The sequence below is a fragment of the Haliotis rubra genome, unplaced genomic scaffold (genome assembly GCF_003918875.1).
Source record: "Haliotis rubra isolate DU_JTF1 unplaced genomic scaffold, ASM391887v1 Scf91, whole genome shotgun sequence".
Classification (NCBI taxonomy): domain Eukaryota; kingdom Metazoa; phylum Mollusca; class Gastropoda; order Lepetellida; family Haliotidae; genus Haliotis; species Haliotis rubra.
Window position 1 is genome coordinate 1,295,675 of NW_025767646.1, and position 26,378 is coordinate 1,322,052.

General features: G+C 38.9%; 1 long non-coding RNA gene across 2 annotated transcripts in view; it reads right to left on the minus strand.

Moving 5' to 3' along the window:
- LOC124264104 overlaps positions 1-26,378 on the minus strand; it is a 50,332-nt gene that overhangs the window by 23,631 nt on the left and 323 nt on the right. The window lies entirely within an intron of this gene.

A 26,378-nucleotide genomic window follows, 5' to 3' on the forward strand; every position in this document is an offset into this window, starting at 1 on the left:
TAATGATGATCACTACTGACCGTTTCATAAATGAGTTAGTTAGTTTTGTGCCGCTTTTAGCAATATCACGGGGGGAGGGGGACAACAGAAATGGACTTTACATTACATGAAGTTTATTTCATGTTTAAGGCATGTAGGGGGTAACAATTCCCTAGCAACTGATCGTGATAAATATCAGTCAGTATATTAGTAAGCGGCGCAGGCCACTGGCTATAACACACTGGTATATCACGACAAATCACGCATTTGGAGTAAATATATCCCACTTTGATTCATGACTAGAAAAGCTACCCTAATCTCCTGGTGATGGTGTCCTCATTTAAGACACTGCCACTTTCTCCGGCACTGCTGTACATACATATGTAGAGTTGTCGAGTATAATACTGACTGGACGTTGCCGAGGCCATCTATTCTGGGCCGCCCGGACAATTAAGTGTGGTCAATTTACAGTTTATTACCGCTGTGACGTGAATACTCGACATCTACGTCAGTGTTGTACCACATTGACGTGTTTTCAAAGGCCTCCTGACGGGCTATGTGGGTGGGGTGTGGGTGAGTGAGTGGGGTGTGGGTGGGTGAGTGAGTGGGGTGAGTGGGGTGAGTGAGTGAGGTGGGATAGTGTGAAAATAAGGAAGAACGCGTTTTGTGGGTTGTCATGGAAACGTGATGCTGTTGATTAGATGGGCGGTGAGCTGAAGACCGATTTCTTAGAGCGTTAATTTTCAAAGTATTTCAGTTAATACGCACCTGTTAGCCGAAGCAGTGGATGCTGCATGGAATGATGCGGGGCAAATACATAAACCACGGGTATGCCTGATGCACTGTCTCTGTGTTGTTCCAGCCAACGATTCGGATATTGACTTGTCGCTACAAAATGGAAACCGTTGCTAGGCTACAGTACACAGATACCGTTACCCTGGCAGATCCACACTTACAGGACCCCACACTGTGATTCGATTCCTCAACCAGCCAGCTAGATTAAAATCTGTCTTTGAAATAAAAATATTATATTATTGAATTTGGTTTTCTTAATTAAAAGCACACTGACGGTTAATTGTAACACTTATGAAGAACCCAATGAATAATAAAGACACGAACACAATATATCCAGAGCGAGCTGACACATTAATGTAATAATTTGGGCACTGAAAGGAAAATCAATACATCATGGACAGACATGCTTTATTCGTCGGTGCGTTTTAATATCCTGTCACCTGCCATTCTATGTTATCTGTGAAACGCTTTGTTTTGAAGATTACTTATTTAGTTTTTACATCAAGAAACAGTTAAATCCTCATTACTCTTCCTCAAATCGCGTGTCTTCATAGTGCTTGTTTCTTTTAATGCATCCCCTCCCCCCGCTGTCTATTAACAAATACATGTCGATTTGTAGGAAATTCACTTACCCAGTAGTTGATGGAATAAAGTGAGATAAGGTTTTATAATAAAAAAATGTTTGATTAAACTCCACTCTCTCAAGTGTTCCGCTTTTCAAGTCCATAAACCCCCCGCTTACCCAAATTAATGTCTGGTTTTCGCCGCCTCGATGCCCCATCCCTTCTGCCCCTCAAGGCAGATCAATAAGGGAACCAGTCGATAAGGGTGTAACACGTGCATGTACATTTTCACGTATATCTGCAATAATAAGCACGCGTACCAAAAAATGCCCTTCCCCAAACCGGCAAGGTGATGAATGCCCCTGGGTAGGGTTTGTTCTACCCAACCCGAGGAAAAAGATGTTTGTTTGATTCAGGTTCTCCCGGGCGCACTATTCCGCCCATAACACATCATATATGCCCCACCTTGCGCTTCAAAGAGGTGCCACTCGACCTTAATGAGATCGTTAGTTTCATCAGACCATCGCCCTTGCATTCACATTGCCATCTTTCGCAATGTCGTATAGTATGCGGGGTTTACCGTAAATGTTGTAAATAGACAATCTTTCATGACGTTCCCTCAAAGCAGGAATTTATAGAAAACATTTTTTTCTGAAATAACTAATATTTACAAGGTAAATAATAATAATTTCTTTTTTCTAAGAATCAGATTATTAATCAGATCATTCCATGCGGGATATTTGAAGTTGTTTGTTTCTTAAAGCCACTTCAGCAGTATTCCAGTTTAAAGGGACGTTTGTGAGTCCTGAGCAGTTATATCAAGTGATTGATAATATGAGTGAGTGAGTGAGTTTAGTATTACGCCGCTTTTAGCAATATTCCAGCAATATCACGGCGGGAGACACCAGAAATGGGCTTCATGCACTGTACCCAAGTGGGGAATCGAACCCGGGCGTGACGAGCGAACGCTTTAACCACTAGGCCACCCACCGCCCCTGATATTGATGATGAACATCCAACGATGACATACAATCTGCAGTCACTGGTTTGGTTTGTTTGTTGTTTAACGCCGCACTCAGCAATATTCCAGTTATATGGCGGCGGTCGGTATATAATCGAGTTTGGACCAGACATTCCAGTGATCAACATCATGAGCCTCGATCTACGCAACTGGGATACGATGGCGTGTGTCATTAAGGTCAGCGAGATTGACCACCTGATCCCGTTAGTCGCCTCTTACTAGAGGTGTGACGATACAGATATTTCACGATACGATACGTATCGCGATATCATGGAACGATACGATTCGATACGATGCATATCGCGATATTCTATCTTTAGTTATTTTCTTATAAAAAGTGGATTTTGATAACAAGAAACAGTGTAAATTTTGACATAACCGTCAATTTCTGGTGAAAATTCACAATTGTAAGGTCAACGATACATATCACGATACGGAAAAAAGTATCGATATATTTATTGTTAGAAAAAGTATCACGATTATCGATACTACGATATATCGTCACAGCTCTACCTCTTACGACAAGCATGGGTTACTGAAGATCAATTCTAACCCGGACATTTCTGGTGTCCCCCGCCGTGATGTTGCTGGAATATTGCTAAAAGCGGTATAAATCCCAACTTACTCACTCAGTCAGTCAGTCTAACCCTGACCTTCACAGGTCGGAATATTAGTGCGGCGTTTAACTATAGACAGAAATACAACAAATACCCTTATTACGTTTCCGTCTACGTGTATCACACTGACGTCAACATGCACACTCAAGAGGCAGTATCTGTACAACCTTGTTTTGAGAGACTTACTATGGTCCTATGTTATTATATTGAACTATATACGGTAAAGGGTGACGCCCGAATGCTTCTGGTTTATCGCGTCAAGTGTCCAGTGGTATTAGGCTGTTTACCATCAACATAATAGTGACCAGTCGAGCGTCATGGCCGCGCACTGGAACGCAGTAAACACATTAATAACAACAGCAATGTCGATCAAGGCTAAAGGTCGTCGTGGCTGTCGTAAACACTGCGGTGATGTAGGGAACGGGGCCACGTGCAATCAATGGTGCTGCTCACCGGGGAACTATCCCAGCTAACAACTTCCCCCAAATAAAGGGATCGGTGTCCTGTTACTTTAAACAGGTAATATATATTTAGACTAATACTGTGCCAGACTTAAATGCTCTCTGCAGTAATTTAACAGAGTCGTATCTGGCTACTTTGAAAGTGAAACAAACCGACGATCAATATGAAATCATCAATATCTGTAGATGCAAACAAAAACGCAAATCTGGTGGTCCGGACATGATACATAACCCTAAATAATTTTGTTTTAAATCTAATGCGCTATACTTTTAATCGTTAAGGTCCTCACGGTTCTATAAACTCATATAAAAATAAACAACGGTTATAACGAACTAAAAGGTACCACTGAATGTACGTTTGTTACTGTCATAGTGTGACTGGTTAACTGGAGTGAGTGAGTGAGTTTACTTTTACGCCATACTCAGCAATATTCCAGCTATATGGCGGCGGTTAACTGTAGTGATATGAGGGAATCGTGTTTTCCTTAACTTCTATCTAGGATGATATATTACATGATTGATTATTTAATAAAAGTATTCAATCACATACTTGATACTGGAACATTTCATGTACCGTACATCTTACAATGTGGCATTTCATATAATTAAAGAATACAATAATTTCATAATACTATAATAATGAAAGTAATTAGAGGCATAGCTTTCAACATACGGCTGTATATCATTAACAATAATATCCTTGCCTGTTTAGACACAGCATGAAGGTGGCGGTGAAGCCCCTGCAGGTTGATCTCTAAGACTAACCCATACCGTCTTAAGCTACACTCTCAGGATTTTGATAGTAACAAACGACTCCAATAAAATTGAAAAGGAATCCCGGTAATAGTACAATAAACTATGGTGTGTTCTGGTATAGTGAATGAGCGAGTTTAGTTTTGCGCCGCTTTTAGCAATGTTTAGCAATTTAGAATTGGCTTCACTCAGTGGTCTCGTGGTGAATCGAAAACTGATCTTCGGCGTGACGAGCGAACGCTTTAACCACTGGGCTAAACCATCGCAGGATCGTAACTGGAACGAATCTGTGATTCACACATTGGTTTGAAACAAACTTGTGTCTTCGGCAAACACTTTGACCGCATGTTACCTGGTAGTCCCACGCATATGATTAACCTGGTTGCAATTTTGGGGTGGATTTTGTCCGGGTGGATTTTGTCCTAGATTCGCCTAACCTAGGTAAGTGTCTTCATTTAGAAGAGCACATTGAAGCTATAATTCAAATTCCTTTGTTCCGATCACGAGTTTTACCAGAAGAAGTTTACAGGTGCTTCATTATCCACAGTTAGTTAAAAAAATAAATTCAGAAATTGTATTTTGGGTGTTATGCTACTCAGTATCACGTTTGCACCTTGTTTCTATGGTGACGTTTCACACCTGTTCACACCTAAACTATGCAAGTCACAGAGGGAGACATTCCACTTCTGTATTACATGACATTTCGGAGTTTATTTTTACTCCATCAGGTGAGTGAAAACTACATATTACTGTAAGCAGACATATATTTGTATATGTGAAACAACAAAATTGTTAAGATAACAAAGGTAGACAACAAAGAAATCAGTGGACAGTTATTCATATAATTCGTTTACTTAAGTGTAAGCAACCATGAGTATAGAAATCATAAAAAACCATCGTTTCATAATATATGCTTAAAATAATATAAACAATTCCTCAGTACACAAGACAAATGCTTCCTCCATAACTGCTTAATCTCATAAGTGTTATGATTATACAAAATATGTATATAATGGAGCATATATAAATTATCTATTCCACTTGAAAACAAAGGTCATGGATCACATTTCTCAAAGCTACGGTTAAGTAATCATAAACCTAAAGTTGAAACTGGTAGATATTAGGGTTGGGTATAGCTAAAATTTTCAATTGCGATATATTGTGATATGTATTGTGATATATTGTGAAAGTGTAACATGGTTTAAGGTAATGAAATTACAGTTTCCTTTCTTTTGAAACAATGTCACTGGCCACTGTCAGGACTCAAATGTGATTGTACAAGGGATAAATTGAAAATGTTTCCAAATTGAAGACTTCGCTTTAAAGTTTGTAACTCGAAATAAAGCGTCTGCAAAGCATCCGCCAGTTTGGTTTGTTTGTCCCTACATCGAGTGCCGGTAGTACCAATTCTATTTTGTTTTATTTATATGGTTTAAGAGTTACGCAAATGCAATTAAATGACCAATAAACCTATCAAAACTATAAATCTATAATAATATGAAACATTATTACCATTTTTGACTACATCCGGTTTGCGAAAAGTGTACCGCAATATATGGTATTGTGAAGTTCGAATTGCAATATACCGGTTAACCGGTTTTATCGCCCACCGCTAGTAGATATAATAAAACATGCAACACCACGAGAACAAGGACTCTGTGAAATGTGTAATGTCTTCGAGGATGAACAATACCATGTAATATCCTATACAAAGTATAGCAAAGAAAGAGAATCACTTTACAATCTTTAATCAAAATCAAGAATTTGCAACATTCTGTGAAAATGAATAATATTTTCACAAACAAATGTCCAGAAACAATTTCCAACTTATTCCAACATATTTACAATTTTAAATGAATATTAGTGTATTACCATAGTCTCCTCATATTGTTTCCATGTCATTAAACTACATATGATTTGTGAAAGTGTTATTATGTACATCATTTATATGTGAAAGGTGTCTGTGTATTTCGGTATCTTTGAGCCTACATTGTTTATATCTGTAGTTTATAGAATATTGCCACTGGATAAGACAAATCTATATCTTAGCATATTAGCAGTTCGAAGTAGCCATACGCCCAAACTCCAGAGACCGGTTAACTTTGAGCCAGGGGTGAAAATAAGTAAAAGTTACCTAACCGACGGATATTATGATATTTAGACAATATTAATATATTATCGTTTAAAACAGTTTTCCTACAAAAAGGTATCGAAGATGATAATTATATATTCGTCTCACCCAAGCTTCTCTGAAGTATCACCAAATTAAGCTAATAAAACTCATCAAACATACCTTTTCTAATGATGTATTTATTTAATTAGTGAGTTTGGTTTTACGCCGCTATAAGCAATATTCCAGCAATATCACGGCGGGGGACACCAGAATTGGACTTCACACATTGTACCCATGTGGGGAATCGAACCTGGGTGTTCGGCGTGAGGAGCGAACGCTTTAATCACTAGGCTACCCCACCACCCCTCATGGTTTTGACTGAAAGGATTTGTATAGTTAAAGAATACGTTTAGACAATGTTGATAGGACTGGTTGGTTTTCACGGGAGCTGGTAAGTCTTAAAGGTTAACAGCCCTGTGGTCTGGTTCAAACTTTGGGGGGAGTTGCACATACACTGAAATATTGGATAACATTCCAAGAAATTGCAATATCCTACAAACTACAAATATATGCTTAGTATACTAAACACACAGGTACATTCCACATGTAGGTGATACAAGGACATATGTCAAACAAATGGACCATAATCATAAGGATACAATATGAAGAGTGAGCAAAGGTAGCGTAATGTTGTACAAACAAGGACTGACTGACTGAGTTTGGTTTTACGCCGCTTTTAGCAATATTCCAGCAACATCACGACGGGGAACACCAGAAATGGGCTTCACACATTGTACCCATGTGGGGATTCGAACCCGGGTCTTCGGCGTGACGAGCCAACGCTTTAACCACTAGGCTACCCCACCGCCCCTGTACAAACAAGGAAGCTGTCCAGTACTGTAGGTATGATTGCAGTTCATGGAAATATTTCCTGGATAACTCTGACTAATTATGACTTGTCCCCTCTACCCTGTCTGTACCAGTCATACCATGACTAAGGTTTATTTGTAGAGCGTTAGAGCATGCTAAACGTACACAGCCGCTCACCCTAACCCACCAAACACACAGCTCTACATGCTCACCATTGATGATGAAATAAGCACTAGACTCATCGTTTAATAAACAGCCAAAAGAATATTATGTAATTAATTACATAATATAATATTTAATGAAGTTACAAAAGTAAAGTTACTTTGATCAAGATGGAATGTTACAGTATATTTCTCCTCTAATGATATGACTTCAATATATTTGTTTTCGTATTTATTATGTTCACCCCCAAATCAGCAAACATCCGTGTATCCATTGTAATGACTATAGTTTTGGTTGTATAACTTGACTTTTATTAATGTTTACTTGATGTGTTTGTGTAAATGTAAACTGACCTGTTTTTACACTGCATCTGTTTCAGACTGGAATGTACTGCAATAAAAAAAATTCGTATCTTATTTCATACAGAGATACACGAGTTGTATGTACACGAAATACGCCTTGGTAGTTGTGTACAGAAGCCCCTAGGAGAGACTAAGAAGCCCCATGGGCGACAAGCAAATCAAAACAGGCGTGGCCATATATAGGTTTTACAACCTCGGTATTCTAGTCTCGCCTCCACATTGTTGATGACCCACGTGTGACCTTCAACCATAGGTCACCAGCAGGTCAGGTCATACAGCGGTCACTGGGTGGTCGGTGTTTTCGTGAGAGACCAACTAACCTCGCTATGCATTGACCTTGATTTACCCCCCAGATGTTTGACCCATTGGCCAGTGGTCATCGCTCGGTTGCACGCGCTAGCCACAGCGGAATTATACTGTAAAACTCAATATGACTTTGAACGACGTCATGCTGTATACAACAACAGAACTGTTAGGTGCTATGTGATAGCGGCAGCATCAAAGAACGTGACGTCAAATTGTTTATGGGGAGCTCGCGCGCTGTTAATGTCTTCGGTCTCACAGGCATGTCAAAACCAATACTGTCATGGCGCTCGGTGTTATTGATTATTTTCAATAGAATAAAAGCAACTCTGAGATTAAGAAGGAGACTTTTGTTCTTCGTTCATATTAGGCTTTGAGCCGTGGGCACCATGTTACACATAAAATGTCGTGCAACCTTTAAGTTTAAGAACATCAAAAGAATATGCAGTTATATTGTCATAACAACAACCAATTGAGTACATTTGGGTTTACATAGTGCAATGAGACTTTCGGTTCGTAAAGTTCGAACCAGTCGTTATTACAGCAAGAATATGTTGAATTAATAACAAAATCAAGTCTTTCCGATTCTGAAAATGATTACATGTTTTACATTGCAGGTACGACGGAGGGAAGATAGGACTTTTATACAATTTCGAATTCATCACGTTTTTATCTTGCCTCGACTTGTTTCATGCATAATTATATTTGTTTTCATTGTTAATCATCCTGTTTATCATCCATTGTCTTTGTTAGCCCTCATGTATCCTATATATACTGGACAAAACAAGTTAGGGATATTGGCATTTTTATGATTGATATTTTATCAGTGTGTCAATCAATAAATATTATGATTATTCATAATTTCAAAATTTACATATATCCCTAACTATTTTTGTCCAGTATATATGCTGCTGTATCAATTCACCACCTCATGCTTGAAAACGTGTAAGTATCTATACAGAAACGTCGGTATTGTACAATAAACAAACTGATGTGTCTTTCCTATTACTTACAACTTCTAGAATGCCTCTCAGTTAATTTCGAATTCACTGTTGTGGAACGCCGCACTCAACAATATTCCAGTTATATGGCAGCTGTCGGCAAATATTTATTTTTCTTTTCATTGCACAGAGGTAAATGTCCCGATTCCGAACAAGCACTGGTATTTGCTGACAAATGTCTCAGTACGTGTAGTATTATGTAAACAACCAAGTCATAAAGCTGATGGTAAACAAGATGTCCTTGAAACGCATGTGGTACTCGTTCGATGTTGCATTGTTGGAGTTACCAATCGGGGCTACTACTGCTGCTGCTGCTAGTTGAAGTAGTCCGCTTTTGTAATATTTAGTGCACTGGGGTGGCATAAATCGCGCGTTCATTGCCCAACAACCCCGACAGATGTGCAGAATTCGAACTCAATCAAAATGTGTACATTCTTTTTTTCCCCCTGTGTGACGTACGGTCAAACTCGTTAAGTCCTATATCGTGGAGTCATAGAAAATATATCGCGATATCCCCATATACAACACTAAAATGCCCATATTATGGACCGTTCATAATTTATGGCATTTAAAACATTTTTTTATTTTTTTTTTATTTTTTTTTTTTTGGGGATGATGATGATGATGATATTAGGGGGTGACCCATTTTGTTCTGGGAGGTCGGGGTCAGCAATTTTGTACACATGTACTGGGGAAAGCAGCAATTTTGTACATTAAAATATTTAAAAATCATGCTTGAAAATTATGGGAAGGGGGAGGAGGGTAATTGATTTTGGACATGATATGCAAGGGGGGATCACTTACTTTGTACGTAAATTTTAGGGGGGGTCATTCACATTGTACATGCTTCTGCATAAAAATCATCATCACACACACACACACACACACACACACACAAATAAAAATAAAAATGAACGGTCCCTAAATCTGCTGACCAGTGAAGATCGGGGTTGGAATTGATCATCAGCATCACGGAGTACTCGTAAAATGCAGGTGATGACTGACTGGGTGGATGCATGTGTCTGTAACCAAACTGCCTCGATCGATGCTCATGTCAGTCACTGGAACATTTAAAGACCGCCGTCATATAGCTAAAATATTAATGAGTGCGGCGTTAAAACAAAACTTGCTATGAATGAACGCACACGCACGCACGTACACCTATATATCGGGTCAACGAGGTATCATAATATACTTCGCATTAGTAGTAGGAAAGTAATCCGTTCAGCACAGACAATAGCATTCCTAAGAGAACAAAAGCATTCCTGACGAATACAATAGCATTCCAGACGAATACAATAGACATTCCAGAGAAGTAATCCTCAAAAATCCTCATTCGAATGAGGATTCATCCTTATATAACAAACATTCCAGAGGAATGAGTCAAACTATTTAACGATATCATTCCACAAGTTCCTCCAACGAATACAATAGCATTCCACAAGTGCACCTTTTAACGTCCTTAAAACTAGGCAAACTATTTAACCTTGGCATTCCACAAAGTGCTCTTTAACGCAAAGTATGCAAACTATTTAATGATAGCATTTCACAGATGCATCCTGAATCAATTGAAACCGTTGAAAACGATATATGGTGAACAAACAAGTTATACATTAACCCTTGAACAGCTCGATCCGGTTAGTATCGTAAGCGTTCTATATATACGTGTGTTTCACAGCTCTCACTAGTGACAAAAACATGCCTACAAGTTTGTTAGCTTATAAATGAATCCTTTTGTATATGTTTGTAATCTTCTGTCACTATTCAGATCTATGATAGGAGATAAAGGGTTAACTCTATGAAACGTGCTCATTCATGGAGTTTGGAATGTGTATTCAAATAAATGAATGAATGAATGAACGAGACGTTGCTTTGAAAACTTGTCATGCTCGCTGAAGCATATACGCAGAGAATCAATGTTCCCGTACGCTCTCGAAATTGAACGCCAAAACGCAGAAACAGGAGAAGTAACGCGTTCGGTTTGGCCTCATAATGCATTAGCAGTTGCGTTCGAGCGAATATTTTCGGTTCATGGTCTATGAAATGGAATTGTAATGCATAAATAACATCGCATCATAGCAAAGTTCAACACCTTTAAGTGTGATGGTACATTTTGCCCTCGCATGTAAGACATATTACTCAAAGTAAAACAAATAAATGAATAAAACTTACCTAAAATTCGAACAAAACGGGTTTGCATACACACTCTGCCGTTTTCATATCAGTGATGCTTTCTTTTTATATAAAACTAATTCCAGTGTTAGTCTTTCCAGTTTCACTGAACATTCGGTCTTTAAACACAATTTTCACATCACTTTTCAGGACAGGTTTCACATTCACATTACAGTTTTAGATTGGTACAATATTTCCATTGGAATAAATCAACAGGTGGTGTTCACCACCACCTTCATTCCTGACACACCCATGTGCCAAAGACATCCTGGCACCTATTCATGCGACGTAGTCATCTGACCAATTGATCATTTCTTTCCGATTCAATGCTGTCACGTTACGATCCATGGAATGTGCTGACTCACTCCATCTTTTCAGTTCAATGCTGCCACGTTGCGATTCATGGAATGTGCTGACTCTCTCCATCTTTTAGAATCTTATGTAAAATGTAGACAAATAAAATCCGACTCGAGGAGTTTCTCACGATACTGCAATGACATGGCACTTTACAGAACTCATTATCCCTTACAGACACCGCTAGTACTTAGTGAAAAGAATTTCAATGATATTGCGAAAATATTTCATCTATAAAAAGATCTGACTGTCCTATCATTCACTCACATCACACGACATCAGGCAAGCATACACATTCGTGAAAAGCCTAGCCTTGTCTTCTGTCACATCGAGGATTCATCCGTTCTTGCATACAACAGAACGGTAAGCATTTTACTGACTTTATTGATCAGTTTTGTCTGTTCTTTTAAGTATAAGCTCGTGTTGCATGCGATATTATTCATTATTTGCAAATGATAATTCTATAACTTCCTGTATTACCTTGATCGTTTATGGGAAGAGTAAGACAAACATTGTGCTCAATATAAATGAGCGTTATGCTGAGCTATGAGACTTTTATTAATTTTTTCCTCTCTCTACAGATCGTCAAGGGGTGTAACTTAGTCATTGATGAATAACCAATGGTTCCACACATTGTGTTTAGCCTAACAGTAGTGAGCCATGAGTAATTTCAGCACCTGCCCGGTGTTTGTTTGTGATCATTGTCACCAAACCTTTAGCCTTAAACATAATTTACTACGCCACCAAAGACATTGTGGTAGAGTAGGCACTTTATATTCTTGTCCATTGTGTCAGAAGACTTTCAACCGAAAAGATAATTTGAATCAGCATGCCAAATCTTGTCAGCAAAAAAGTGGTCTATTGTCGTCAATGTCTGCATTGTTTTCAACATTTTCAAAATGATCCCGATTATCAAAACCATCACTGTGCATCAAAGAGAGCTACTGGTCTCACTTGTCAAACATGTCACCAATCCTTTCCTACCTCAAAAGCATTAAGACTGCACAAAAGTCAATCAGGTCATGATATGATAGGACATGGTAAAGGCAGGGCTAAGAAAGCTAAAATGGCTACAGTGTCAGTGCCACCCCCCCGATTCACCTCCTGTTTCCAATGCTCCTCCCGCTTTGTCCGGCCATCCTAGTCAACCCAAAGATCATTCAAAGCCATGTTCTAGTCAGGCTTTACATGGTGATGTTAGAGAGTATGATTTTGAAGGACAAACATCTACTGACGCATTAGAATTTCTAGTCCGAGAACAGAGTAATGTCATTTCAACCCTTGAGTCAGAAATAGGTGAGAAAAAGGCAATTAAATGGGCTTTATGTTTGCACATTAAAATGGAGAAACCAAGCGAAGATACTCATTCAAATTATCACGAGGCCTACTTTAGGAGCAGCATGCAGATAGCCATGGAAGGTAGTGATTTGATTGAACAATATTTGGAAGCCATCAACCAAATGCTCCAAACACTAGATGACTATGAAGGAGTTCATTCAGGATTAAATGTTTCTGACATTGTCCTTTTGAAAATGACTGTGGTGAAGTTCGCTCCATTGAACGGTGGTACTTACATTCCACTTCCTCCAGCCCTGGCTAAACATGCACGCTGTATTTTAAATATTCAAAACAAAGACAATGATTTATGTTTTGCTCTCTCCATTCTTGCCAAATTGTACCCACCCTCGTCAAACAAGGAAAGAGAAACACATTACCTCCCCTATTTGAATAGGCTTAATTTAGAAGGGTTTTCTTTTCCTATGACATTGAAACACATTCCTCGTTTTGAACAGCTTAACCAGTTGAGCATCAATGTGTACGGTTTTGAAGATGGTACCTTGTACCCTATGTACATCAGTAATGAGTCGAACGTGGAGGAAAATAGGTGTGTAGATTTATTGTTATTGTCACAAGAAAGTCAACCAGATGATTTTGAGGGAGTCTTGGGGTTTAGAGGATCATGAGGAAGCCATGGACATAGACAAGGTACCCAACACACATTATTGTCTCATTACCAACTTGAACAGATTAGTGAGAAACAGAAAAGGTAACACAAACATGTGTTTTGTTTTGTAGAAAATGCTTGTGGTCTTACTCATCTCAGGAAAGGTTGGAAGCTCACAAACACTATTGTTTTAAGAAAGCATAAAGAGTCATTTTACCTAAACCAGAGGAAGCAGTGTATGAATTCGGTTTAAGATCACAAAGCAAAACTGAAAGAGCCAAGTTTTTGATTGTAGCCGATTTTGAAAGCTTGTTAGTGACTGAAGATGATGATTCTTCACGTTTTAAACCGTCATGTCCCATGCGGCTATGCCTACAAGGTGGTGTGTACCGATGAACAGTATTCCAAACCCATTCAAACCTATATAGGTGAAAACGCAGCAGAACATTTCATCAACAGCATTTTGGAAGAATATGATGCCATCATGAGCCTGTTTAATTCTGTCAAACCCATGCAACTCACTAACCAAGATAAAATTGTCATTGCTACTACAGAACATTGTGGGTTGTGTGGAAAGCTCTTAGGAACAGATAGAGTATTGGATCATGACCACTTGTCGGGAAGTTCCGTCAAGTCTTGCATAACAAATGCAATCTTAACTTTCAACTAAGAAAAAGGTGATTGTGATGTTTCACAATCCTAGAACATTATGATGCTCATCTTTGTTAGAAGTAGCACAACAGTTTGGTGATCGTGAGATCACAGTGATACCCTCATACCACTGAGCAATTTCTGTCCTTCACAGTAGACCGTAGATTAGTGTTTTTGGATTCCTACAAATTTTTACAAAGTTCTTTGGATGCACTGACACAAAATCTGTTGAAAAAAGGTGCGGATTCTTTTGTATATTTGAAAGAACAATTTCCTCAGCATGTAGATTTGTTAACACGAAAACTACCATTTCCCTATGAACATATGGATTCCTGGGAAACGCTAAGCGAGACATGTTTGCCTTCAAAGGAAGCATTCTACAGTTCATTGACTGAGCAGGGTGTTAGTGAGGATGACTATGCATTTGCCCATCAGTTATGGCAAACATTTCAATGCCAATCCATGAGCGACTTCATGAGATTGTATGTGACAGTAGATGTGTTGCTGTTAACTGATGTTATTGAAACCTTTAGAACTGGTTGTTTAGCTGACTATGGACTTGACATTTGTCACTACTATTCCATGCCTGGTTTCTGTTTGGATGCTGCTATGAAAATCACAGGGCTAAATTGGACCTATTCACAGATGTAGACACTTACAATTTTATTGAACATTCTATTCGTGGTGGCGTGTCTGTCATTGGTAAAAAATATGCAGAAAGCAACAATGAACATATGAGTGATTTTGCTCCAGAGAAAGACACGTCCACTCTACTCTACTTTGATGTGAACTCACTGTCTGCTACTGTCATGTTACAACCGCTTCCTATAGGAAATTATCATTTCATTGAACCTGCAGAGTTCACCACCATAGACTGGACAAGCATCGAGGTAGGGGGAGAGTATGGGTACATTCTGGAAGTGGATTTGTTATATCCCAGTCATTTGCACCAAGTTCATGCTGCTTTCCCTATGGCTCCAACGCATGATGATATCCCATTTGACGAGTTATCCCTACACACAAAGAGCTTCTCGCTCATTTTAACAATCAGCCTCATAGATAAACTTCCAAAGAAATCATCCGGTAGAAAACTTTTTTGTACCTTGAAAGATCGTTCACATTATGTGGTTCATTTTAAAACTTTGCAGTTGTATTTGAAACATGGTTTAGTGTTGAATCGCATACACAGAGTGCTGAAGTTTAGCCAGGGTCCATGGTTAAAATCCTATGTGGAACTCAACTTGAAAAATCGCAAAAATGCAAAGGATGATTGTGACAAAGACCGTTACAAATTGATGAACAACTGTGTGTTTGGTCGTTTCTGTATGAATAAACGCAAACACATAAGTGTACACTTAGTGACACAGAGACCCAAACTTCAAAAACTGGCCTCAAAAACCAATTTCAAACAGGTTAAAATTTATTCAGAAGACGTGGTTTCTGTTGAATTGGAAAATTTAAGTGTGCATTTAGATCAACCCATTGCTGTCGGTTTTAGCATTTTGGATTTGGCTAAATATGAAATTTATGACTTTTACTACAATGTGATGCAAAAGGAATATGGACATGAACATTTAGATTTGCTCATGACGGACACTGACAGTCTCTTTATGCAAGTCCATGCTCCTCCACATAAACCCCTCCTGGACCCCTATGTGTTTATGAAACAGAATCTCCATTTATTTGACACTTCCAATTATGCCCCCAATGACCCAAAGGATCTCTATTCCGATCAAAACAGGAAGGTGACAGGCAAGATGAAGGATGAAGCAGGTGGAAACATCATACTTGAATTCTGTGGACTAAAAGTAAAATGTATTCCTTCTTGATGAAAACGGATAAGGAACTTATTGAGAAAAAGACAGCCAAAGGTATTAAAAACAGTGATCAAGAAATTTCTCAGACATAAGATGTTTAAAGAGTGTCTTTTGACAAAACAGCTGTGTCATGTTCTTTTCATCTCATTCGCTCTTTTCAATAACGTCTTGTACACACAGAAACAAAACAAAGTGGCTCTGACCTCCATAGACAACAAGCGTTATGTACTAGAGGATGGCATTCATAGTGTACCTTATGGTTATTCATCAACTGAATAGTTACAACATCTGCAAGAGAAAATCTTCAAAACAAAGTGGCTTTGACCTCTATAGACAACAAGCGTTATGTGCTAGAGGATGGCATTCATAGTGTACCTTATGGTTATTCATCAACTGAATAGTTACAACATCTGCACGAAATATGGAATTTTACAAGTCCAAACAGCTAAGCTATATGATTATTATGAAATTTTTTTTTTTTTTTAATTGAAATTTAGAATCGTATTGAAATTTAGAATGTATAGTCATGTCATTATGTTTGTATTTTATAATACTAGACGTGTTTGATTTATTTATTTTCTATTTATTTTACAGGATGAGCAAACCAGCCTACATGTGTACAAGCTGCGATGGCTTTCTACCTGTTGAGTATAAATGGTGAAGACCGATCGGGTCTCTTTACCTCGTCTACTGTGGTACCAAATTAAAATATACGTATCATAGGTTCCTGAACCCTACTGGCAAATGTGTGGTCAGGAAGGCAAAAACTGAACACAGGTCATGCCTGCACTTGTCGGAAGATTCATCATAATGACTACCAGAAGTCAAACTTGCTCTGGCTGAATGTATCCTATGTTTCACTGCAAGAGCAAAACATGAACACTATGAGAGGCTACTTCAAGACTACAAAGTGAACACTATGTGTGACTGCTTCAAGACTACAAAGTGAACACTATGTGTGACTACTTCAAGACCACAAGGAGAACAAACGTAACAATCACAATTGTGCTCACATTGTTTATTGTCACAAACTATACATAGAGTGTGTGGTTTCAATAAAACGATTCTAGTGTTCCTGATGACCTGAACCCAGGAACACCTTTGGCTGCTTTACGTTTAACAAATAAAACATTTCTATGTATCTGTGTTTTGTCTTTCTTTTTTCTTCCAATACGTTTCATGAAATGTTTGGGCAAATGTAAACGCTTTAATAGTTTAAGAAACTGTTTATAGCCCACTGGTGAACGCCTACTTCGCGGTGACAGGATAAAAAAACGAATCAAGTTGACAATGTTTGAGTTTTGCAGCACATTATTTTTGTTTCCTACAAGTTGTAAATGCTCATCTACACGTAATTGTCCTTTTTTAATGTTGTTTTTCACAAATAACCACATTGACATCAATTTCCCAATGGTTTTGGTGGAGAAGTAATGTCCTTGATTAACTGGTCGGGAACTTTGAAACAGGAGTTCAGTCTTCTTGTTGCATACAGGGGATTATCAGCGGGTTGTTCCTCGAGTTAGCTATCCCTTTGTGAATCACCATCAACTATCTCATTCACTCTCTGTGGCTGAGCTGTCTGATGAGCTGCCTGATGAGCTGCCTGATGAGCTGTCTGTTCTTCTTCTTGTTTGGACATCAATCTCTGATAATTCTCTCGTCAGAAGAATCATGGGCTTGCTCATTTTGTACTACGAGGACAAGTAGGCTTGGTAGTTCCTTATGCAAATAGGTAGAATTGAATGGCAGGCAGCGATGTGCTCACGTTTCCTGTGTCTGCTCACACTCTTACTGGCCAAGATTCGAATGACAGACTTATGACGAGACAGACGGTTTTTATCACCTTCTGTTAGTGGTATCTTTCCAACAAGGATATTATACACTAGTGTAATCACTGACTTAAACTGTTCAGATGAAGCATCGTCAGCATAGCTTTTCTCTGTGCAGAATTAGCTTGTTCTAACATCATAAGAAAAGCCCAATGCTTTTGCAGCAGACCACTCATGTTGATGTTGTAGGGTAGCTGTTCCACGTTCAAAGACAGCTGACTGTAGAGTGAGTGAAGTGAAGTGAAGTGAACTGACTGTTATATAGATGGTTGTCAGGTTTGAAAAACTATGGTGATTAATATATTCAAAGTTGTATGTGTTCTAACCTTCCTTGTTGGTTTTGGGTTCAGACACCATGTGGATATAAGCACAATGTGGAGATAGTCTAAAATGCTCTGCTAATGGATCATCTTCGGCTATCCATGAATGTACTCTCAGTGCGCATTGGAAACAGTAGACTTTGTCAGATTGACCGATATAGATAAATCCTGCTTCTGCCATGAGCTTTGGGGGTTGCTTCATTTGTACAGGCCAACTGTTGAAAGACTTCAGTCTGTCACTAAACTTTGCCCAAACGTAATATTATTGCATGGTATTTCAATACAGTCTGCTACTCTGAGGTTATCAAATGGTCCACACACATACATGGCTCTGTTCAATATGAAAGTGAAAAGGATGAGACGTGGTTGTATATTACCTTAGTTATGACAAAACGCTTCGTGTCTCTATATCCGTGACAGATACACTGTGCACATCTCATCAGAGAATATACCTGTGCGCAAACGTCCATACTGTTCATCGCATAGGGTGAGGTATCCATGACCAGATAACCGTATTTCTTTCTACTTACAGCATCTTGAAAGATTCGGTGAAATATTTAGCCTGTCCTGGAAATATTTGCGATGCTAAAATTTTATACTCATGTGCGAACGAGGGTTAGACAATAACACAAAAATAATGTGTGTTCAGTGACATAGTTCTGTTACATTCTCCTTTGGATACGCTGATTGTAGGATGTTGATAACAGAAATTCCTAGATGGTGGGATAATGTGGTATATAGGTGTAAAAATAGCTGACTTTTGCACACTTGTTGCATGAAGTCATCTACTACCAGCAGACAATGTTTATCTGATTCTAGAGAATATGAATTTAACTCCTGTTCTGTGGGGAGGACATCTTGAAAACGAATATTGGGAATGATTGTCTTGAGCTCACTATAGACATCTTGCCACACAGCATAGCAGTAAATAATCAATTTGGGTGCAGGATCAAACATGATATTGGCTTGTCTTAACAGGCGTGAAACCCAAAAGGTTTTACCACTTGATGATCCGCCTATCGCGGATATGGTTGTGGCGTTTTAAAGGTAACAGACAAGCACTTTCATCCATGATGTATCTTGGTCTGCTGTTCAGTATGAAACTGAACTTACTCACAAGCATGGAGGGTATTTATACATAACAAAACATCATTTTGAACTAAATCTATTTTTATTTTTTATTTTTTATACACATGGTAAAACATTGTACATCATTGTCAATTAAAAACAAGAAGGGGTACAGTATTTGAAATAGTTGCATATATACTGAGATACAAAAGTATCATTCCATAGGAAGTTCCTTATGTCAAACTGATGAACAATACGATGAAAACTCCAGTGAGGTTTCAATGTACATAACAGATAATACAAACAATAGAACCCACACACATTTGAATCTAAAAGATTGTATCCGTTTACTGTTGTGCAAGTATGATTGAACATAGGATTTTAGGTAACTATCAAATACAGCATCAATGGGTTCTGATAGGCTGTCAAACAATTCTGCTCTCTTCCTTTGAAATACATAGCAACCCAGTGACGTCCTTTCTTTTGACTACAGTCTGTATTTACAATAAGTCCAACCCCTCTTCTTATCATAGAAGATGTGAGTACAGGCAAAGTATCTTTAGCATACACTCCCAGGACATGACTCTGTAAGACAGGATCACACTGAATGGTACACTTCAATTCAGAAGCTTTCATGTTTACTTGATGTACACATTCAGCGCTTTATCAATTTCTATGATGGAATTTCTTTCACTCATGATAACACAACTCAATGTCTTAGTCAAAGCAGATTTGAATTCAATTTCAAGTCTCACATTTCCTGATTTCACAAGATTGAGGTAATCAGTATCTACTTCATCCAGTTGGTAAACAAAAGAAGCTGCCAAGCAAAAAAAGTCGTTTCTTGAAATACCATTTCCCTGGTTTTGACACCAAAGTTTCTTGCTATCAAACAGGTTGAGATAGGTGTCTACATCGTCTACACTTGTAGCTCTTCCTGGGACACTGACACCATTCACATACAGGTTGATCGTTTTAATCATGCTCGATTGAAAATTGAAAGGATTCCCATCATATTTCCCATTAAAGCTGCTACTATCTACAAAGCCTATGATATAACGATTAGCAATAGGATTGGAGACATTGTCAATGGTATGTGTTAACTGAGAGACAGGAATGCTAGTGACCTTCACCTCAGATTTGATGAAAGGATAGAGAGCATTAGAGTTGTTCTCAAACAAGGTATTGTGAGCTATAATCAGGGCTGGGTTGACATTCAGTCTGCAGACTTTGAGATAAGCATCCAATAGTGTTATAGTGAATTTTTTGTTGGCAACACCACTCATGAGACAGAAGGTAGGAGAGGATCTGTACAATTTCATAGTCATAGGTACACCATTAATCATGTATCTATCCATCTCAAACACATCTTCAAATAAGTTTCCAGACATAGTCATCTCTTGACTCAATGCAATGAACTGTCCTCGTCTCATCAAGCCTGTGTTGCTTCCCCGTTTCTGTATCTGTTGATTCTATATCACTGTTTGGATTCTCCTACATCTTTGTAGAACAACTGAGAGGTTAACTGTGTAGTCTTTGCATCAGCTCCAAAAATTCAGTAAGGCTTTCATCATGCTCTTGTAAGCATAATGATTGTTTGTGGAAGAGACCAGCAGTGTCATTCAAATAAGCGGATAGTTGACTAAAAAGCGACTGAAGAAACAGGTTGACTGGGGCGACATGTTCTTTGGGAAGCAAGGTGCTCCCATCATTGTGAGTGACCTTGAGTTTCACGTGCAATCTTGTCCTCTTCAAATCAAGGTGAGTCACTACCTGTGTTAAATACTGAATTCCAAAGAAACAAATTCGTTGATTTGACTCACTGGACGTACATTTTCATAGTAATGTTGTTGAATACATGTCTGAAATGGGGGTAGTGTGAATAAATTTAAAGACTCGAGAACAATCTCTTGAAAATTTTTACTGGTGAGCAGCGACATGGTGTTAACTAAAGATATCCTTTTCTTTCACTGGAGTGTACTTGAGCACACGAGCTGTCTTGGAGGGATGTTGCTTGTTGGGACGTATCCTCTTGGTTGTGACCACCTGTTCACCTGCGCAGCTCTTTTTAATGATTTCTGTCTCTTCTCTTTAGCATCTGCTCTTTCCACCACACTTTGAGGTTCAGAAGTCACCTGCAGTTTGACTTGAACTTCTTTTGATGCTTCCTCAGGTTGATGAGATGTAATGAGCTTAGGTGCGGGTTTCCATTCACCAATTGAGAACTACCTGTCATGTGTTTCTTGAAAAATTCTGCCATTTGTTGTAATCGGGCACATGCAGAGGTAAAGACTCCATATTAACCAGCAAAAGGGTGGCGTCTGAAGTGAAGTGTTAGGTGAGTCTCTTCTTTCAAGAATGATAGTGGAGTTCCATCACTTGCTTTATACTAATTCCAATGTCTGGAGATTCTTTCACCATCACATGGATATTGTATTCATTAGCAAATTTAAAAGTTAGGCCCCTCCCTCAGGTCTAAGCGTCTCAACAATGGTAATTGAGTGTGTCCTACCAATGAACTATCACATAAGTTACACAACACATCTACATAGGGTCATTCATATGAGTGAGATCTACCTTTCCAAAGTTTAATTCTGTCAAGCTGACTATCCAGAAGCCATTAAACATCAATCTTTGATTCAGTTTCACACGAAAATGGTGCGGGGTGTTCCTTTGAAGTAATCTTTCTTTGAGTCTGTACACTTCAGAAAACACATATTTCTCCATTACAAATTTTTCAATTGACTTTCCTCCACATAAGAATCAAAGGATTTGGGCCAACCTAACCATCGAACCAAAGCATAAGTCTTTCCATTCATCACGTTTCTTCTTTAAGATCTTTTCCACCTGCCACTCAATATCCTCTCTCCTTTATTGACCTTCTGCAATTCACCAGTATAAAAGTACCTTTGATCATTTCATCATGAAAATCTTTGAGTTTGTACAGTGGAATTTCCTGTCTTTTAAAGCGATGAGCTATTTTGAACAGTTCTTGTGTCACTTCAAGTCAAGTTCTGTGTTGAAGGTCTCTTCAGATATGGAATCTAGAACAAGATCTCCTACTTTATATCTGAATTTCTTCTAGGGTGCAGACTTTTGAGATGTTTCAACAAAGGTTTGACATACAGATGCTGCCAAACTTTCAATTCATTGTCCTTACTCACTTGTGCAGGTGATAAATTCGGTAGGGAGGAATGCAATGTATGATTGTAGTTGTGCACTAGTTTAGGTAAAACTGTCGATGTAATGTTTGGTATTGTTGTAGGAGTCATGTAGCAGCGTAATCAGTGATTTTAGCGTTCTGTTGAAGCGTTCTACGTAATTACTTTTAATGTTTTCATTCCGTGTAATGGTGTGAGTGATGTTTTTCTTTTTCAAATATGACTCAAAGCCTGCTCGAAATTCTGATCCAGCATCTGTGCGAACCTTCTTTGGTTGTCTAGTTTTCAGTATTTCTTTGAAGGCTTTCAACACCGATTCAGGTTTCTTGTTTTCTAAAGGTAGCACAAAAGCATATCTGCTCAAGATATCAATAGCCACCAGCAAATATCTGATACCATCATTCTCTTTGCTATAACTTGAGAGGTTAGGCCAGATCCACATCAAACATTTCATTCATAAAATTCACCCTTACTTTTAACCTTTTAAATCTATGCTTGACTGGTCTATGTAAACTATAGGCATCTTGATTCTTCACAAATCGTTTCACATTCCTCAACCTGATATGATGTTGTCTGTTTTTCTTCAATTCATCACGTAGTTTTGTTGGACCAAAAAATAAGCTCCAGGATTTTCAGCATTGAAATAATACTTTTCTATGGCTTTTCTTGCTTTAACATGCTGCTCTTCTTTTCCGAACTCATGTTGCACTTTCGAAACTGTGACTGACTAAGCAATATATAACATGAAACAGCATGGGTTTATTCATTTTATTTGAACATTCACTAAAGTTTGTTACGATGCATAATGATAACAGCCATGTTACAGAGCATGATGAAAGCACTTCTGTATTTACACTGATAGGATATGACCTTCAAAGTCCTGCGATACCATGTCTTTCATCATGCGCCTTCATCATAGTAGCACATACAGTTCATGAGATCCATACAACACACATGACACTGAATTTGTCCACTATTACAACTGATGTAACGCAACTTATTGTTGTGGCGACATACACTGCAACTTTTCTGAAGAGGAGTAAGTTTCTCTTCCTGATAGAGATCTCCATGATTCCACTGGATGAATCAACAGCTGTTATGTCTGTGGTTTGTTTCTCTTGCTGTTCTATGTCCTCCATGAGATATGAGTGTAATCCAACCACCAGTCGTCTATAGTAGAGTTCTGTGGTAGGTGTTATGGGTCGGGTTGTGAGGGATGGAGTTGACACTGCTTCAGTATCTTCTCCCAGGTTCCTGAAAATGACAAATAAGATTGGAGAATGTAGAACTGCAAACACAGTAACATGTACGTAAATGAAAAGCTATTCCAAATGATAAACTATTTGCTTACTTTGGTTGTATAGGAGGAGTGGATTTCTTCTTTGAGACTTCTGCTTCTGGCCACTTTTTCTGTTCCTTCACTTTCCTTGGCTTCTTAGCTTTAGCTTAACACGCTTGTTGGGTGACTGACGTTTTCTGTTACTTGAATTACTATCCTGAGTGGTGGCAGAGATTTTTGAATAATCCAACATCAAGCTCATGAGAGCTGGCGATAGCGAGGGAATTTCTGTTCTAGAGTCTTCATTCTCTGGAACATCTCTGTGTATGTGGTTTTATACAACTCTTGTTAAGCATCATCGTTTAGGTGCAAATGAAGCTGAGTGTTAAGAATATCCTTCATTTTCTTGAAGCGTGCTTTCGAGAGCAGCTGGTCTGTTGAAAAGTCCACATGTTGAAGGTGAAACATCTTCTGTGCCATATGAATTGCAAGCAGAGGTGTGTTTCTGAAACTTGTTCACTCGATAATGACGATGAAACTGATTTGAAATGTCTAATACTAAAAGGTATATGGTGGGATTGTGTAGAGCATGTAAGCACTGATTGGATGTGAGAGTGAATTTACACATGCAGTTTGGTTAGTTAATACTCTACATCAGTGGAATATTTTATTCTAACTGAGGAATGTTCGTTCGCCAGGGTTGAAATGATTTTCAGAGAGCTATGGAATGTTTAATGTATTCTGTGGAATGCTTTATTCTACTCGTGGAATGTTTGTTCACCCGTGACATCAATAGATTGAATGCTTAAGAAGCTTTAATGCCCTGTGGAATGCTTATTCATGTCTTCTGGAATGTTATTGTATTCTATTGAATGCTTTGACTCTCCTCTGGAATGTTTATTCGTTACAACGTCAATAGATTGAATGCCTTGAGTATGAATACTCTGGAATGTCTATTGTTGTGCTCAGGAATGCTATTGTGCTCATAGGGAGGTGTGCTCAGGAATGCTATTGTGTTCTGGAATGCATTGTGCTCATAGGGAGGATTAATCCTCAATCGATTGAGGATTACTGCTCTGGAATGCTATTGTTATGCTCTGGAATGCTATTGTTATGCTCTGGAATGCTTTTGTTCTCTTAGGAATGCTATTGTCTGTGCTGAACGGATTACTTTCCTACTACTCACATTATTTTACCCTTCCGCCCAGCCCTTTCAGTCATACAAAAGCCCTAAATGAAGCAAGTTTAGATTTTTCTCAGGCCAAGGTTCTGATTCTCCCATCTCACTAGAGCTCCTTTTTGATCAGTGTTTCAGACAAAATGAGAATATTCAGAGACTAAGTGTTAGTCTATCTCCCATCCCATATCAGTATTCTAACATGTTATGAATTCCCAGGACTAGCCCACCATCGCCGCGCAATGACTCCGAGCTCTAATTAAGCACATACTGTTTATCGCTTAGGATAGGGCATCTGCTTCAGCGCCCCCAGAATCGGGCTCAAAATATAGCTATGATGGTAAAGGGGTCTATGGTACTACAAAACAGAATGAAGATAGATGACCCGAATTATAGAGAATGTGTGTTTATTGTTTAACACAGCACACAGGAATATTCCAGCTATATGACGGCGGACTGTAAAGTAATCGAACCTGGATCAGACAATCTAGTGATCAACAGCACGAGCATGGACCTATGCTATTGGGATACGATGACATGTGTCAACCAAGTCAGCGAGTCTGACCACCGATCCCGTTAGTTGTCTCTTACAAGCATGGGTTGCTTAGGACCAATTCTAACCCGGATCTTCCGGGTTTGGTTTGCTAGGACCAATTCTAACCCGGATCTTCCGGGTTCGTTCGCTGCTTACATACAGTTCAGTTTCATACTCTCCCATCCAGGAATATATATACATAGGCGTTTCATCACAATATCACTGTCCAAAGGTCCAAAAGGACACATCTTTGCACCCATGGTGACCGTATAACCACCAATCTTGGTGTGGTCCTGAGCTCAGGTCACAAATCAGTTGAGCGCGGAGAGGTCTTGGATGGGTGACCGTGTTCGACAGCTTGACTCCTGAGAGTTTCTAGGAATTCGGTCCTGCCCCACTTCGAAGCACATGTGATACATGTGGTCTCACCTTAGGCAATTCAAAAATTGCCTCTGTTCACCCAGCAGAAAATGGGTACCCGGTGAGATAAGTCATGTGACTATTAACCTTCATGGGCCCCACAGGCAGCTTGGGTTATCCGGGGTAATAATAATAATCAGATTCTGATTACAGCGTCCAGTGAGCAACTAGTCAGATGGATACTAGGCACTATATAAATGAATTATTATTATGAATTATTATGAATTATTATTATCTTCTCGTCGCTTAATATAAGTGTTTGTTCGTACAGTTTACACATTCATAATGTTGATACGATAAACGCAGCTTACATGTTATTATATAGCAACATGGAGACGTACCGAGTTCTTTCTGGTCCCCGTTGCCAGATGGTGACATTGTGTAACGTTCTTACGCGGTAACACCTGCCGTCAAATACGCGTGGACCTAAACTATTGAGGAACTGGATCAAATTCGTAATTCTAGTTTTACGCCACACTCAGCAGTATTCCAGCTGTATCATATGGCGGCGGTCTGTAAATAATCGAGTCTGGACCAGACAATCCGGTGAGCAAAAGCATGAGCATCGATCTGCGCAACTGGGAACCGATGACGTAATCATCAACCAAGCCAGCGAGCCTGACCACCCGATCCCGTTAGTCGCCTCTTAC